This window comes from Hyperolius riggenbachi, chromosome 1, assembly GCF_040937935.1.
Source record: "Hyperolius riggenbachi isolate aHypRig1 chromosome 1, aHypRig1.pri, whole genome shotgun sequence".
Lineage (NCBI taxonomy): Eukaryota > Metazoa > Chordata > Amphibia > Anura > Hyperoliidae > Hyperolius > Hyperolius riggenbachi.
Genome location: NC_090646.1, coordinates 165,212,862 through 165,230,520, shown reverse-complemented (window position 1 = coordinate 165,230,520; position 17,659 = coordinate 165,212,862). Strand labels below are relative to the sequence as shown.

Genomic DNA, 17,659 nt, shown 5'->3' with positions numbered 1-17,659 from the left:
CCCAAGTTGCTGTCCTTTTAAAGCAGAATTCTAGCTAATCTTTCGGCATGATCAGACAATGTCAGCAGTGTCAATGAAACCACTTTAGTAATTGTTAAAAATAAATAAATTAGTCACTTTTAAATTTCATATAATGTTGTCAAAACAGCATCAACCTGCTCTCTGTGGTATAGAAGGCAGTACTATCAGGGTGCAGCAGCTGAGACAATTTTGTTACCATGAATGATGGCCAGAGATGGGAGGGGGTATAACCAATGAAAACTCAATCCGCATAGGACAATGGGCTTGATTCACAAAGCGGTGCTAACCATTAGCACGCCTGTGAAAACCTAAACAAGCTTTTCGCGCGCAAAACTTCATGCGCGTAAAACTTTACACGCGCACTGCACAGAGCACAGGCTATGGGACTTAGCGCGCGCATAGGATTTTGCGCGCGTAAAACTTTACGCAATCTGAATGAGAAATCCGGTGCTAACCTACTTATCACCCTGGTTAGCACATCTAAAGACTTTAGACGTGCCAGGTAGGTTAGCACCGCTTTGTGAATCAAGCCCAATGTCTTCCTTACCTGTCCCATTTAATATATGGATATCCATTAATAGTTTACTGAAAGGAAAGTCTACCATCAGTGAAGGACTGCATAGGACAGGTAATTGGTAAACATGTTGTAAAGCCCCTTTGGCCTTCGAGGTTTGTACACGGAAGCAGTGGTAATCTTAGCTAACTGATGAAACAGCACAGATGATACACTTGTTGACATTTTATGCTAAGCAGTGCTGTGCACATATATAATTTTGGGAGGAAAGGCTATATAATTTTGTTGGGAAGTGTTACATCAGCTCCTTTTGATAAAATGTGGTGGTAAAAACACGAAATATCAAAAACCTTACACATAAAATTGTTGAGTTGCTGATTAGATACAAAGAGTATGATCTTGTTGGAGTAACAGACATGGATGGTAACCATGTTAAAGAGCACCTTTGGCCAAAAAAAAGGTTTGAATGGCAATACAGGGAGTGCAGAATTATTAGGCAAATGAGTATTTTGACCACATAATCCTCTTTATGCATGTCTTACTCCAAGCTGTATAGGCTCGAAAGCCTACTACCAATTAAGCATATTAGGTGATGTGCATCTCTGTAATGAGAAGGGGTGTGGTCTAATGACATCAACACCCTATATCAGGTGTGCATAATTATTAAGCAACGTCCTTTCCTTTGGCAAAATGGGTCAAAAGAAGGACTTGACAGGCTCAGAAAAGTCAAAAATAGTGAGATATCTTGCAGAGGGATGCAGCCAGGGCCGGGCCGAGGCATAGGCTGGAGAGGCTCCAGCCTCAGGGCGCAGTGTAGGAGGGGGCGCACAATTCATTCAGTTGTCATTCCCCAATTGTGTTTGAAGCAGAAAGAAATAGGAAAAGGGGATACATGGCAGTGACTGCAAGCCAGATAACTAGAGATTAAGGTATTGGGGAGGTTTGGGGCCCTGGGGCGCCTCTTAGTCTAGTAGCAATCAGTGTGTGACGGCTGGGGCGGAGGGATAGAGGGGCGCACTTTGGTGTCTCAGCCTTGGGTGCTGAAGGACCTTGTCCCAGCTCTAGATGCAGCACTCTTAAAATTGCAAAGCTTCTGAAGCGTGATCATCGAACAATCAAGCGTTTCATTCAAAATAGTCAACAGGGTCGCAAGAAGCGTGTGGAAAAACCAAGGTGCAAAATAACTGCCCATGAACTGAGAAAAGTCAAGCGTGCAGCTGCCATGACGCCACTTGCCAGCAGTTTGGCCATATTTCAGAGCTGCAACATCACTGGAGTGCCCAAAAGCACAAGGTGTGCAATACTCAGAGACATGGCCAAGGTAAGAAAGGCTGAAAGTCGACCACTACTGAACAAGACACACAAGCTGAAACATCAAGACTGGGCCAAGAAATATCTCAAGACTGATTTTTCTAAGGTTTTATGGACTGATGAAATGAGAGTGAGTCTTGATGGGCCAGATGGATGAGCCTGTGGCTGGACTGGTAAAGGGCAGAGAGCTCCAGTCCGACTCAGACGCCAGCAAGGTGGAGTTGGAGTACTGGTTTGGGCTGGTATCAGGGGTGGCTGGCGGCGTGCTGCTGCTTTGGTCTTTACTAGACCAGACTAGCTGCATGAACAGCATCCACCCGGAACACTGGAGGAGGTAAGTCCCGCCCACCGATGCCCTTGCCAGTTGCCGCTGCCGCCGCAATCTTTGTGGAGGGGAGAGCCAGGGAGAGGATCCCCAAGGTGAGGGAAGGGGGGGGGGGGAACGTCCGCCCTTCCCCACGCTGCGCACAATGCTCCTCTCCACTGCGCTGCTCCCCTCCAGCTGGGGGACACCTGGCTAAATATACTGGGGACACGTATACACCTGGCTACATATACTGGGGCCACTATACACCTGGCTACATATACTGGGCACATATACCTATGGCTACATATACTGGGCACATATACCCCTGGCTACATATACTGGGCACATATACACCTGGCTACATATAGGGCTTGATTCACAAAGCAGTGCTAACCATTAGCACGCCTGTGAAAACCCCCTTAGCACGTCTAAACAAGCTTTTCGCGCATAAAACTTTACGCGCGCAAAACTTTATGCGCGTAAAACTTTACACGCGTACTGCACAGAGCGCAGGACGCTCCGTGCGAAGTGCCCATTAAAGCCTATGGGACTTAGCGCGCGTAAAAACTTTGCGCGCGTAAAACTTTGCGCACGCAAAGTTAGCGCGCGATCTGATTGAGAAATCCGGTGCTAACCTACTTAACACCCTGGTTAGCGCGTCTGAAGACTTTAGACGTGCTAAGTAGGTTAGCACCGCTTTGTGAATCAAGCCCATACTGGGTAGAGTTGGGCCGAACCTCCGATTTTAGGTTCGCGAACTTTCGCGGAAGGTTCGGTTCGCGTTAAAGTTCGCGAACCGCAATAGACTTCAATGGGGATGCGAACTTTGAAAAAAAAATTTATGCTGGCCACAAAAGTGATGGAAAAGATGTTTCAAGGGGTCTAACACCTGGAGGGGGGCATGGCGGAGTGGGATACACGCCAAAAGTCCCCGGGAAAAATCTGGATTTGACGCAAAGCAGCATTTTAAGGGCAGAAAAAATTATATTGAATGCTAAATGACAGGCCTAAAGTGCTTTAAAACATCTTGCATGTGTATACATCAATCAGGTAGTGTAATTAAGGTACTGCTTCACACTGACACACCAAACTGTTTACTGAACAGAACAGGTATACAGTGGCGGGTTCACTGAACAGAACAGGTATGCAGTGGCGGGTTCACTGAACAGAACAGGTATACAGTGGCGGGTTCACTGAAGAGAACAGATATGCAGTGGCGGGTTCACTGAACAGAACAGGTATACAGTGGCGGGTTCACTGAACAGAACAGATATGCAGTGGCGGGTTCACTGAACAGAACAGGTATGCAGTGGTGGGTTCACAGAACAGGTATGCAGTGGTGGGTTCACAGTACAGGTATGCAGTGGTGGGTTCACAGAACAGGTATGCAGTGGTGGGTTCACAGAACAGGTATGCAGTGGTGGGTTCACAGAACAGGTATGCAGTGGTGGGTTCACAGAACAGGTATGCAGTGGTGGGTTCACAGAACAGGTATGCAGTGGTGGGTTCACAGAACAGGTATGCAGTGGTGGGTTCACAGTACAGGTATGCAGTGGTGGGTTCACAGAACAGGTATGCAGTGGTGGGTTCACTGAACAGGTATGCAGTGGTGGGTTCACAGAACAGGTATGCAGTGGTGGGTTCACAGAACAGGTATGCAGTGGTGGGTTCACAGAACAGGTATGCAGTGGTGGGTTCACAGAACAGGTATGCAGTGGTGGGTTCACAGAACAGGTATGCAGTGGTGGGTTCACAGTACAGGTATGCAGTGGTGGGTTCACAGAACAGGTATGCAGTGGTGGGTTCACAGTACAGGTATGCAGTGGTGGGTTCACAGAACAGGTATGCAGTGGTGGGTTCACAGAACAGGTATGCAGTGGTGGGTTCACAGAACAGGTATGCAGTGGTGGGTTCACAGAACAGGTATGCAGTGGTGGGTTCACAGTACAGGTATGCAGTGGTGGGTTCACAGAACAGGTATGCAGTGGTGGGTTCACTGAACAGGTATGCAGTGGTGGGTTCACAGAACAGGTATGCAGTGGTGGGTTCACAGAACAGGTATGCAGTGGTGGGTTCACAGAACAGGTATGCAGTGGTGGGTTCACAGAACAGGTATGCAGTGGTGGGTTCACAGTACAGGTATGCAGTGGTGGGTTCACAGAACAGGTATGCAGCCAGGGACAAGCTAAGCCTAACTAATCTTTCCCTATGAGAGACAGTGCAGCAGCTCGCCCTACTCTCACTAATGCAGGCAGGCAGTGGCACACGAGTGACCGTAATGGCCGCCGCTGCCTGCCTTATATAAGGGGGGTGGCGCTCCAGGGGCTAGTGTAGCCTAATTGGCTACACTGGGCCTGCAGACTGTGATGTAGAGGGTCAAAGTTGACCCTCATGGTGCATTATGGGGGGAACCGAACTTCCGCAAAAGTTCGCCTGCGGGACGCGAACGCGAACCACGGAAGTTCGCATGGAACCGTTCGCAGGCGAACCGTTCGGCCCAACTCTAATACTGGGCACATATACACCTGGCTACATATACTGGGGCCACTATACACCTGGCTACATATACTGGGCACATATACACCTGGCTACATATACTGGGCACATATACACCTGGCTACATATACTGGGGACTCCTATATACCTGGCTACATATACTGGGGACACATATACACCTGGCTACATATACTGGGCACATATACACCTGGCTACATATACTGGGCACATATACACCTGGCTACATATACTGGGGACACCTATACACCTGGCTACATATACTGGGGACACCTATACACCTGGCTACATATACTGGGCACATATACACCTGGCTACATATACTGGGCACATATACACCTGGCTACATATACTGGGCACATATACACCTGGCTACATATGCTGGGGACACCTATACACCTGGCTACATATACTGGGGACACCTATACACCTGGCTACATATACTGGGCACATATACACCTGGCTACATATACTGGGCACATATACACCTGGCTACATATACTGGGGCCACTATACACCTGGCTACATATACTGGGGCCACTATACACCTGGCTACATATACTGGGCACATATACACCTGGCTACATATACTGGGGACACCTATACACCTGGCTACATATACTGGGGACACCTATACACCTGGCTACATATACTGGGCACATATACACCTGGCTACATATACTGGGGCCACTATACACCTGGCTACATATACTGGGCACATATACACCTGGCTACATATACTGGGCACATATACACCTGGCTACATATGCTGGGGACACCTATACACCTAGGCTACATATACTGGGCACATATACACCTGGCTACATATACTGGGGCCACTATACACCTGGCTACATATACTGGGCACATATACACCTGGCTACATATACTGGGCACATATACACCTGGCTACATATACTGGGCACATATACACCTGGCCACATATACTGGGGACACATATACACCTGGCTACATATACTGGGCACATATACACCTGGCTACATATACTGGGCACATATACACCTGGCTACATATACTGGGGCCACTATACACCTGGCTACATATACTGGGCACATATACACCTGGCTACATATACTGGGCACATATACACCTGGCTACATATACTGGGCACATATACACCTGGCTACATATACTGGGGCCACTATACACCTGGCTACATATACTGGGCACATATACACCTGGCTACATATACTGGGCACATATACACCTGGCTACATATGCTGGGGACACCTATACACCTGGCTACATATACTGGGCACATATACACCTGGCTACATATACTGGGCACATATACACCTGGCTACATATACTGGGCACATATACACCTGGCCACAAATACTGGGGACACATATACACCTGGCTACACTGGTAAAAAAAAAAAAATTGAAATGGGTATATATTGGTTTTTTGTTAAGTTGCCTAATAATTGTGCACAGTAATAGTCACCTGCACACACAGATATCCCCCTAAAATAGCTAAAACTAAAAACAAACTAAAAACTACTTTCAAAAATATTCAGCTTTGATATTAATGAGTTTTTTGGGTTCATTGAGAACATGGTTGTTGTTCAATAATAAAATTATTCCTCAAAAATACAACTTGCCTAATAATTCTGCACTCCCTGTATACATATGTAGTCTATGCACTGTGTACAGTTGGATGAACATATAAAGTTTACATCTGGTACATCATATTGTATAGAACAGATGCACATTTATGTCTGTAGAAGCACTTCCATCTTTCTCCTCATGATAAAGTACACCCTCTGCGTGGGTCCTCCCCTCCATTCTAGTTCCTTCCCCTACCCCTCCTTCCCCTGCTCTCTGCCTGCCAAGATCAAATTACTTATCTTTTCACATGTTTGTCAAGAGGGTATATTACTATTTTTTTTTTAAATTATGGGCTTGTAATACATGCAAAACTGAAAAAATGCACCTCTTTTTCCAAATAAAATATTGGCACCATACATTGTACTAGTGAAATATATTAAATATTACAATAACTGGGGCAAATAAAATGTATGGCTTTTATTCACAGTAGAACATTTTATTTTAAAACTGTATTAGCTAAAAACTGAAAAATAATGATTTTTTTCCCATTTTTTTCTTATTATTCCCATTAAAATCCATTTAGAATAAAATAATTCTTAGAATAATGTACCTCCCAAAGAAAGCCTAATTGGTGGCGAAAAAAAAACAAGATATAGATCATTTTGTTGTGATTAGTAGTGATTAAGTTATTGTCAAAAGAAAGGGAGGAGCGCTGACAGGTGAAAATTGCTCTGGTAATAAAGGGGAAAAAACCCTCAGGCCCAGTGCACACCCAGCGGTTTTAGCAGCGATCCGCCAACCGCATCCGCCTGTGAAAACGCTTGGCTAATGTATTTCAATGGGATGGTGCACACCAGCGGTTTGAGGTTTTTTAGCATGTGCCTCCTGCTGCACGTTTGCGGTTTGCAGAAGCGTTTCTGCCTCAATGTAAAGTATAGGAAAAATGCAAACCATTCTGGAAAAAGCTACATCAAAGCAGTTTTCCAGGCGTTTTTGTTACAGAAGCTTTTAATCTGCTACACAAAAACGCTCCAAAAAACGCTCGGCATGTTTAGAAAACGTCTCTAAACATGCCTAGAATCACGCTGAAATCGGCTCACAAAAACGCATAGCGTTTTGCGGATCTGCTAGCGGTTTTGGTGTGAACTGGGCCTAAGTAGTCAAGCAGATAAATTAGGTACTCTTTAAAGTGGACCTGAACTCTTGCACAGGACAGAAGGAATACATAGAGAAATCCACCCTGTATGTATTTAGAAAGTTTAGCCTGTATAATTCCCCTCATTTGTCTAATCACTAGTTGTAATTTGATCCTCTCGTGTCACATGACATGACCTCTGCCTATTGGCAGATAAGCAGATAAGCCCATTTGAAAGTACAGGCTGTAAACAATATGTCTGCTTCCATGAATGAGAAAATAGAAACAGTGCAGATTTATTTTAGTATTTGTATCAGCTGTAACAAATACATGTTCATTATTTAAAGGTTATTATGCTGTTGTGTATCTTTTAGAGCAGAGAGGAAATTCTGAGTTCAGGTCCACTTTAACCACTTGCCGACCGCATACTTCATATTGGCGGCGGCAAAGTGACAGCCCCAGGACCACGTAACGCAGAATGGCGTCAGGTCCTGGGGCACTCTTTGGCCTGGGATGCGCGCGCATCCACCGGCAATAGGCTCCGCCCACCCGCGACGTCAACCCGCCGGCCAATCGGAAGCGCCGGCGGGTTGTTAACCCGACGATCCCCGGATAGGAAGCGTATAATACGCTTTGTAATGTTTACAAAGTGTATTATACAGGCTGCCTCCTGCCCTGGTGGTCCCAGTGTCCGAGGGACCAGCAGGGCAGGCTGCAGCCACCCTAGTCTGCACCCAAACACACTGATCTGCCCCCCCCTGCCCCCTGATCGCCCACAGTACCCCTCAGACCCCCCCCCCCCTGCCCACCCCCCAGACCACCATTTGCACACAATCACCCCCCTAATCACCCATCAATCACTCCCTGTCACTATCTGTCAACGCTATTTTTTTTTTTAGTCCCTAAACTGCCCCCTGCTCCCTCCTGATCACCCCCCCCCCTCAGATTCTCCCCAGACCCCCCCAGACCCTCCCCCCCCTGTGTACTGTATGCATCTATCCCCCCTGATCACCTGTCAATCACCCGTCAATCACCCGTCAATCACCCCCTGTCACTGCCACCCATCAATCAGCCCCTAACCTGCCCCTTACGGGCAATCTGATCACCCATCCACACCAATAGATCGCCCGCAGATCCGACATCAGATCACCTCCCAAATCCATCGTTTACATCTATTCTCTCCTCTAAACACCCACTAATTACCCATCAATCACCCATCAATCACCCCCTATCACCACCTGTCACTGTTACCCATCAGATTAGACCCTTGCGGGCACCCAATCACCCGCCCACATGCTCAGATTGCCCTCAAACCCCCCCTTATTGATTCGTCAGTGCATTATTTACATCCGTTCTTCCCTGTAATAACCCACTGATCACCTGTCAATCACCCCCTGTCACTGCCACCCATCAATCACCCCCTATCACTGCCACCCATCAATCAGCCCCTAACCTGCCCCTTGCGGGCAATCTGATCACCCACCCACACCAATAGATCGCCCGCAGATCCGACATCAGATCACCTTCCAAATCCATCGTTTACATCTATTCTCTCCTCTAAACACCCACTAATTACCCATCAATCACCCATCAATCACCCCCTATCACCACCTGTCACTGTTACCCATCAGATTAGACCCTTGCGGGCACCCAATCGCCCGCCCACACGCTCAGATTGCCCTCAAACCCCCCTTTATCGATTCGCCAGTGCATTATTTACATCCGTTCTTCCCTGTAATAACCCACTGATCACCTGTCAATCACCCCCTGTCACTGCCACCCATCAATCACCCCCTGTCACTGCCACCCATCAATCAGCCCCTAACCTGCCCCTTGCGGGCAATCTGATCACCCACCCACACCAATAGATCGCCCGCAGATCCGACATCAGATCACCTCCCAAGCGCAGTGTGTACATCTATTCTCTCCTCTAAACACCCACTAATTACCCATCAATCACCCCCTATCACCACCTGTCACTGTTACCCATCAGATTAGACCCTAATCTGCCCCTTGCGGGCACCCAATCACCCGCCCACACGCTCAGATTGCCCTCAGACCCCCCCTTATCAATTCGCCAGTGCAATATTTACATCTGTTATTCCCTGTAATAACCCACTGATCACCTGTCAATCACCCATCAATCACCCCCTGTCACTGCCACCCATCAATCACCCCCTGTCACTGCCACCCATCAATCAGCCCCTAACCTGCCCCTTGCGGGCAATCTGATCACCCACCCACACCAATAGATCGCCCGCAGATCCGACATCAGATCACCTCCCAAGTGCAGTGTTTACATCTCTTCTCTCCTCTAAACACCCACTAATTACCCATCAATCACCCCCTATCACCACCTGTCACTGTTACCCATCAGATTAGACCCTAATCTGCCCCTTGCAGGCACCAAATCACCCGCCCACACCTCAGAACGCCCTCAGACCCCAGCCCTGATCACCTCGCTAGTGCATTGCTTGCATCTATTTCCCCCCTCTAATCACACCTTGAGACACCCATAAATCACCTCCTGTCACCCCCTAGCACACCTACCCATCATATCAGGCCCTAATTTGCCCCGTGTGGGCTCCTGATCACTCGGCCAAACCCTCAGATCCCCCTCAGACCCCCTTCCGATCACCTCCCCAGTGCATTGATTGCATCTATTTTCCCCTCTAACCGCCCCCTGAGACACCCATCAATCACCTCCTGTCACCCCCCTAGCACTCCTATCCATCAGATCAGGCCCAATACACCCTGTCATCTAAGAGGCCACCCTGCTTATGACCGTTTCCACAAAATTTGCCCCCTCATAGACCACCTGTCATCAAAATTTGCAGATGCTTATACCCCTGAACAGTCATTTTGAGAAATTTGGTTTCCAGACTACTCACAGTTTTGGGCCCGTAAAATGCCAGGGCAGTATAGGAACCCCACAAGTGACCCCATTTTAGAAAGAATACACCCCAAGGTATTCTGTTAGGTGTATGATGAGTTCATAGAAGATTTTATTTTTTGTCAAAAGTTAGCGGAAATTTGATTTTTATTGTTTTTTTCACAAAGTGTCATTTTTCACTAACTTGTGACAAAAAATAAAATCTTCTATGAACTCACCATACCCCTAACGGAATACCTTGGGGTGTCGTCTTTCTAAAATGGGGTCACTTGTGGGGTTCCTATACTGCCCTGGCATTTTAGGGGCCCTAAACCGTGGGGAGTAGTCTTGAAAACAAATGCCTCAAAATGACCTGTGAATAGGACGTTGGGCCCCTTAGCGCACCTAGGCTGCAAAAAAGTGTCACACGTAGTATCGCCATACTCAGGAGAAGTAGTATAATGTGTTTTGTGGTGTATTTTTACACATACCCATGCTGGGTGGGAGAAATCTCTCTGTAAATGGACAATTGTGTGTAAAAAAAATCAAAAATGTGTCATTTACAGAGATATTTCTCCCACCCAGCATGGTTATATGTAAAAATACACCACAAAACACATTATACTACTTCTTCTGAGTACGGCGATACCACATGTGTGACACTTTTTTGCAGCCTAACTGTGCTAAGGGAGTACCTTTAGGATTTTACAAGTCATTTTGAGACATTTGGGTTCAAGACTATTCCTCACGGCTTAGGGCCCCTAAAATGCCAGGGCAGTATTGGAACCCCACAAATGACCCCATTCTAGAAAGAAGACACCCCAAGGTATTCCGTTAGGAGTATGGTGAGTTCATAGAATATTTTATTTTTTGTCACAAGTTAGCGGAAATTGATATGTATTGTTTTTTTTTTTCACAAAGTGTCATTTTCCGCTAACTTGTGACAAAAAAAAAAACTTCTATGAACTCACCATACCCCTAACGGAATACCTTGGGGTGTCTTCTTTCTAAAATGGGGTCACTTGTGGGGTTCCTATACTGCCCTGGCATTTTAGGGGCCCTAAACCGTGAGGAGTAGTCTAGAATCCAAATGCCTCAAAATGACCTGTGAATAGGACGTTAGGCCCCTTAGCGCACCTAGGTTGCAAAAAAGTGTCACACATGTGGTATCGCCGTACTCAAAAGAAGTAGTATAATGTGTTTTGGGGTGTATTTTTATACATACCCATGCTGGGTGGGAGAAATCTCTCTGTAAATGGACAATTGTGTGTAAAAAAAATCAAATAATTGTTATTTACAGAGATATTTCTCCCACCTAGCATCTGTATGTGTAAAAATACACCCCAAAACACATTATACTACTTCTCCTGAGTACGGCGGTACCACATGTGTGGCACTTTTTTGCACCCTAAGTGCGCTAAGGGGCCCAAAGTCCAATGAGTACCTTTAGGATTTCACAGGTCATTTTGCGACATTTGGTTTCAAGACTACTCCTCGCGGTTTAGGGCCCCTAAAATGCCAGGGCAGTATAGGAACCCCACAAATGACCCCATTTTAGAAAGAAGACACCCCAAGGTATTCCGTTAGGAGTATGGTGAGTTCATAGAAGATTTTATTTTTGTCACAAGTTAGCGGAAAATGACACTTTGTGAAAAAAAACAATTAAAATCAATTTCCGCTAACTTGTGACAAAAAAAAATCTTCTATGAACTCACCATACTCCTAATGGAATACCTTGGGGTGTCTTCTTTCTAAAATGGGGTAATTTGTGGGATTCCTATACTGTCCTGGCATTTTAGGGGCCCTAAACCGTGAGGAGCAGTCTTGAAACGAAATTTCTCAAAATGACCTGTGAAATCCTAAAGGTACTCATTGGACTTTGGGCCCCTTAGCGCAGTTAGGGTGCAAAAAAGTGCCACACATGTGGTATCGCCATACTCAGGAGAAGTAGTATAATGTGTTTTGGGGTGTATTTTTCCACATACCCATGCTGAGTGGGAGAAATATCTCTATAAATTGACAATTGTGTGTAAAAAAAATAAAACAATTGTCATTTACGGAGATATTTCTCCCACCCAGCATGGGTATGTGTAAAAATACACCCCAAAACACATTATACTACTTCTCCTGAGTACGGCAATACCACATGTGTGGCACTTTTTTGCAGCCTAACTGCGCTAAGGGGCCCAAAGTCCAATGAGCATCTTTAGGCTTTACAGGGGTGCTTACAATTAGGCACCCCCCAAAATGCCAGGACAGTAAACACACCCCACAAATGACCCCATTTTGGAAAGTAGACACTTCAAGGTATTCAGAGAGGAGCATAGTGAGTCCGTGGCAGATTTCATTTTTTTTTGTCGCAAGTTAGAAGAAATGGAAACTTTTTTTTGTTTTGTTTTTTTGTTACAAAGTGTCATTTTCCGCTAACTTGTGACAAAAAATAAAATCTTCTATGAACTCACCATGCCTCTCACTGAATACTTTGGGATGTCTTCTTTCCAAAATGGGGTCATTTGGGGGGTATTTGTACTATCCTGGAATTTTAGCCCCTCATGAAACCTGACAGGTGCGCAGAAAAGTCAGAGATGCTTGAAAATGGGAAAATTCACTTTTGGCACCATAGTTTGTAAACGCTATAACTTTTACCCAATCCAATAAATATACACTGAATGGTTTTTTTTTTATCAAAGACATGTAGCAGAATAACTTTCGCGCTCAAATGTATAGGAAAATTTACTTTATTTGAAAAATGTCAGCACAGAAAGTTAAAAAAGTCATTTTTTTGACAAAATTCATGTCTTTTTTGATGAATATAATAAAAAGTAAAACTCGCAGCAGCAATCAAATAGCACCGAAAGAAAGCTGTATTAGTGACAAGAAAAGGAGGTAAAATTCATTTAGGTGGTAGGTTGTATGACTGAGCAATAAACCGTGAAAGCTGCAGTGGTCCGAATGGAAAAAAAGGCTCTGGTCCTTAAAGCGAACCTTAAGAGGGTAAATTTGAAGGAATGTATTGTGTTTACAAATGGCAGGTGAGACAGAAATAGAGGAGGAGTCTGCATGTTTGATAAAATCTCTTTATCTCCTGTTATGAATAAAGACATGGCGGTGGATTATGATGGTGGGGAGAAATTATAGGTAAGTATACATGCTTGAAGTAAAAGATGACAGTTGCTTATTGGGGTGCCCCCACACATACACAACATGGAGAAAGTACTATACTAGCTACTAAAGGGAGAGTTTATCCACATGTATATACTGCACCTGTAAAACATTTTGGGGAATTTGATTTTATATCACCAGCAATCTGTTTTTTAGCTTCCAGGGTTGCAAGTCTGGTTACCTTACTTTTTTTTTTTTCTTTTACAGTTTTACAGGTTTTTTTTTTTGGTTTTTTTTTTTTACAGTTTTACAGTTTTTGTTACACTCCTTATATTTCTTTAATCCATGCATACTGCATACTGGTCTTTTTATATCTAGAATTTTTATTCCCATAAGGTATGCACATTATACAATGGTCATAAAGAATCTGACCGTTTTCCATTTACTTTAAGTGTCCTTGTCCTGTAATCTACTATCCTATTCCTCAAAACTCAGCCCATATACTATTAACTGTTCTCCTGAGTTTTCTCCAAGAAGACATTTTCAAACAAGTCCCTGCCATTGAAGAAAATACTGAAAATAATTTAGATATTACTTGGATATTACATTTTAACCTACTTTTTCGTACCTTTTCATTTGCTAAGTGCTGAAAAGCAGGGCCGGATTTCTACTTTTCAACACCCTAGGCCAGCTATCACCAGGCGCCCCCCCCCCCCCCCCTGCAGAAGAGGCCAGTGCTATATAAAAACATAATAATAATAATATGGCAGGACATTAGACTATGACTATGGTAGGATTAGAGTGTGAGTCCCTCTGAGGACAGTCAGTGACATGACTATGTACTCTGTAATGTGCTGCAGGAGATGTCAGTGCTATATAAATACATAATAATAATATGGTAGGACATTACAATATGACTATGGTAGGATTAGATTGTGAGCTCCTCTGAGGACAGTCAGTGACATGACTATGTACTCTGTAAAGTGCTGCAGAATATGTCAGTGCTATAATAATACATAATAATAATATGGTAGGACATTAGACTATGACTATGGTAGGGTTAGAGTGTGAGCTCCTCTGAGGACAGTCAGTGACATGACTATGTACTCTGTAATGTGCTGCAGAAGATGTCAGTGCTATATAAATACATAATAATACTATGGTAGGACATTAGAATATGACTATGGTAGGATTAGATTGTGAGCTCCTCTGAGGACAGTCAGTGACATGACTATGTACTCTGTAAAGTGCTGCAGAAGATGTCAGTACTATATAAATACATAACAATAATATGGTAGAACATTAGAATATGACTATGGTAGGATCAGAGTGTGAGCTTCTCTGAGGACAGTCAGTGACATGACTACGTACTCTGTAAAGTGCTGCAGAAGATGTTAGAGTTATTAATTAAATACATTGAAAGACATTTACAGATAGTGCCAACAGAGCATGAAATGGAGAATGGGTAGAGAAAGCAACATAGCAAGGGTTGGTAGGCAGTATAAGACAGGACAAGTGGGCATAAAGATAAGAGGAATGGTGGGAAAGGTAGCCTAGAGGCAGAGGAGAGAGTGGGCAATGCAATAATACAACTATTATGTCAGCTGTGGTTAGTACAAGTATATGCCAGCTGTAGATGATAGACCAAAACCGTTCTGCCTTTACAGTCCCCCACCAATATCACACACACAGTAAGTATATATAAATATACACATATATATATATATATATATATATATATATATATATATATATATATATATATATACACACACACGCACACACACACACTCAACAGAGAAACAGTGCCTGCAGCCCCAGTGTTTCCACTTCTCGCCCCAAACATTGCCTTGACCAGTGTGAGGAAGTTTAAGACAACAGCAATGCAGGACAAGCAGGCATAGGATCTGTAGAGCTGAGCAGCAGCCTGACATTCCTGACGCTGCCTGCAGAGTCTGTGCTGCACAACAGGAGGAGGAGAGGCTGCAGCATGATTCCACAGTGTAAAAATGCTTGTGGTGATAAATGCAAAGTTGCTCACACTCTGGTCTCCATTTGCATCCCAGGCCAGCCTCTATTCTCCCTCACCCCTGTGCAGAGCTGGCTGTGCTGACTCTTTCATGTTTACCTCTCTCTGCAGGCACTATTTCATTCCTCCCCCAGCAGATCTGCTCGGCTCTATACAGCTCCACACTACCACAATGCCAAGGGGGAGGGGCGGAGAGACGAGCAGACCTGTTGGAGGAGGAAGGAAGTAGAGCGTGCACGGAGAGGTAAATATGAAGGAAGAAGCTCCTGCAAACAATAGAGAAGCCTTCCCGGCCTCTGCGGAAATGTAGGCTAGAAATCATTACCTCCCTGCTCGCACAGTTTGCTGGACTCACACCCTGTCCTGCAGAAATAGGTTGGAGCTGGGGAAAGTGCAGAGGCTACACCACGATCGCTCCCTACTCCCAGTGCCCCGCAGGGATCTTTCATCCCCCACCGCCAAACAAGTGAGTCATGTGCCACCCGACTCAGGCTGCCCGCTGCTTATTTGCAAACAATGCAGGGCGGTGGAGGACAGATCTGGCCTGGCTGCAGGAGGAGGTGCAGTGGAGGCTTCAGCTGGCGGCTGGGCGCTTTGATGTTCTTTACTCCCAACTCTCCTGTCTGCATTGCACGCACGTTCCTGCCCCTCAGCCGCCCCAAACACTGCTGAAATTCTGGCGCCCTAGGCCAATGCCTAGGTTGGCTTGCCAGAAATCCGGCCCTGCCGAAAAGTTATGTTTAGATGAAATATCTGTATATGTAAAAAAATATATGTGGATATCCTGCGCCTGTAGGAAATTACAGCAGCTAAATGGACCAGGCAAATCCTCCAATACCTTATTCTTTAAAATTACAAGTTAAAGGTCCACAGCGCTAAGTGTAAAATTAAACACCTTTATTGACACAAATTGATAATTGCATTGATCTTAGGCTAACTTGAAGCACCTTCCCCTTTAAACATCCCTGTCACACACAAACACTCATACAATATTCACTGCAGTGAGCATCCGTACAAAAATGTGAAAAAAGGGGATCCCAGTAAAAGATTAAAGTTGATATTGAATAAAAAAGCCTTTGCTTATAAAGCTGATATTGAATAAAAGTTTTTTGTTTGCAACTGTATGAAGTCCGCAATATATTATAATCTCCGTTGAGGTAAAGTTCATGTGTAAACAATGATAGCGTTTTGCTTGTATAATGTAATACTGCACCAGTTTCCTCCGTAGTGGGTGAATCTTTGTATCACTGTCTTCCCTCACCACATCTGACACTGGCCTTGTGTATATGGGCGCGGAGTCAGCCGGTGCCACCAGATAGAAAGCACTCCCGTGTGGACGCCGCTTCCGTCCTCTGCAGCTGGACGGTTCCGTAAGCGGCTTGATAGTTACTTGCTGGCTTGGGCAATCCCACAGTGACGTCACTGATAGCGTAAGTGCGTAGGACGCTGACCTAACCGTCCAGCTGCAGAGGACGGAAGCGGCGTCCACACGGGAGTGCTTTCTATCTGGTGGCACCGGCTGACTCCGCGCCCATATACACAAGGCCAGTGTCAGATGTGGTGAGGGAAGACAGTGATACAAAGATTCACCCACTACGGAGGAAACTGGTGCAGTATTACATTTTACAAGCAAAACGCTATCATTGTTTACACATGAACTTTACCTCAACGGAGATTATAATATATTGCGGACTTCATACAGTTGCAAACAAAAAACTTTTATTCAATATCAGCTTTATAAGCAAAGGCTTTTTTATTCAATATCAACTTTGATCTTTTACTGGGATCCCCTTTTTTCACATTTTTGTACGGATGCTCACTGCAGTGAATATTGTATGAGTGTTTGTGTGTGACAGGGATGTTTAAAGGGGAAGGTGCTTCAAGTTAGCCTAAGATCAATGCAATTATCAATTTGTGTCAATAAAGGTGTTTAATTTTACACTTAGCGCTGTGGACCTTTAACTTGTATGTTTAGATGAGATGAAATGTCCTGGGAGAAAATGCAGGTGAACAAGTTAATTGGAAAAAGGGCCTCAGTGTCCTTCTGAGTGTCTTAACCTCCTGGGCGATACAATAATATCACCAGGGGGCAGCGCTGCACTTCTTTTTTTAATCTTTTTTTTTTTTAATCATGTAGCTAGCCTAGCGCTAGCTACATGATAGCCGCTATGCAGCGGCATGTCCCCACCCCCTCCGATCGCCTCCAGCGATCAAAGCAAACAGGAAATCCCGTTCAGAATGGGATTTCCTGTTTGGCTTCCCTCGTCGCCATGGCGATGATCG

At 45.0% G+C, this 17,659-nt stretch overlaps 1 protein-coding gene across 2 annotated transcripts in view; it reads right to left on the bottom strand.

Annotated features, from left to right (window-relative positions):
• The window catches only part of LOC137569288 (probable ATP-dependent RNA helicase DDX60), a 573,444-nt gene that overhangs the window by 341,418 nt on the left and 214,367 nt on the right, over positions 1–17,659 (bottom strand). The gene's annotated exons all lie outside the window — the stretch shown is intronic.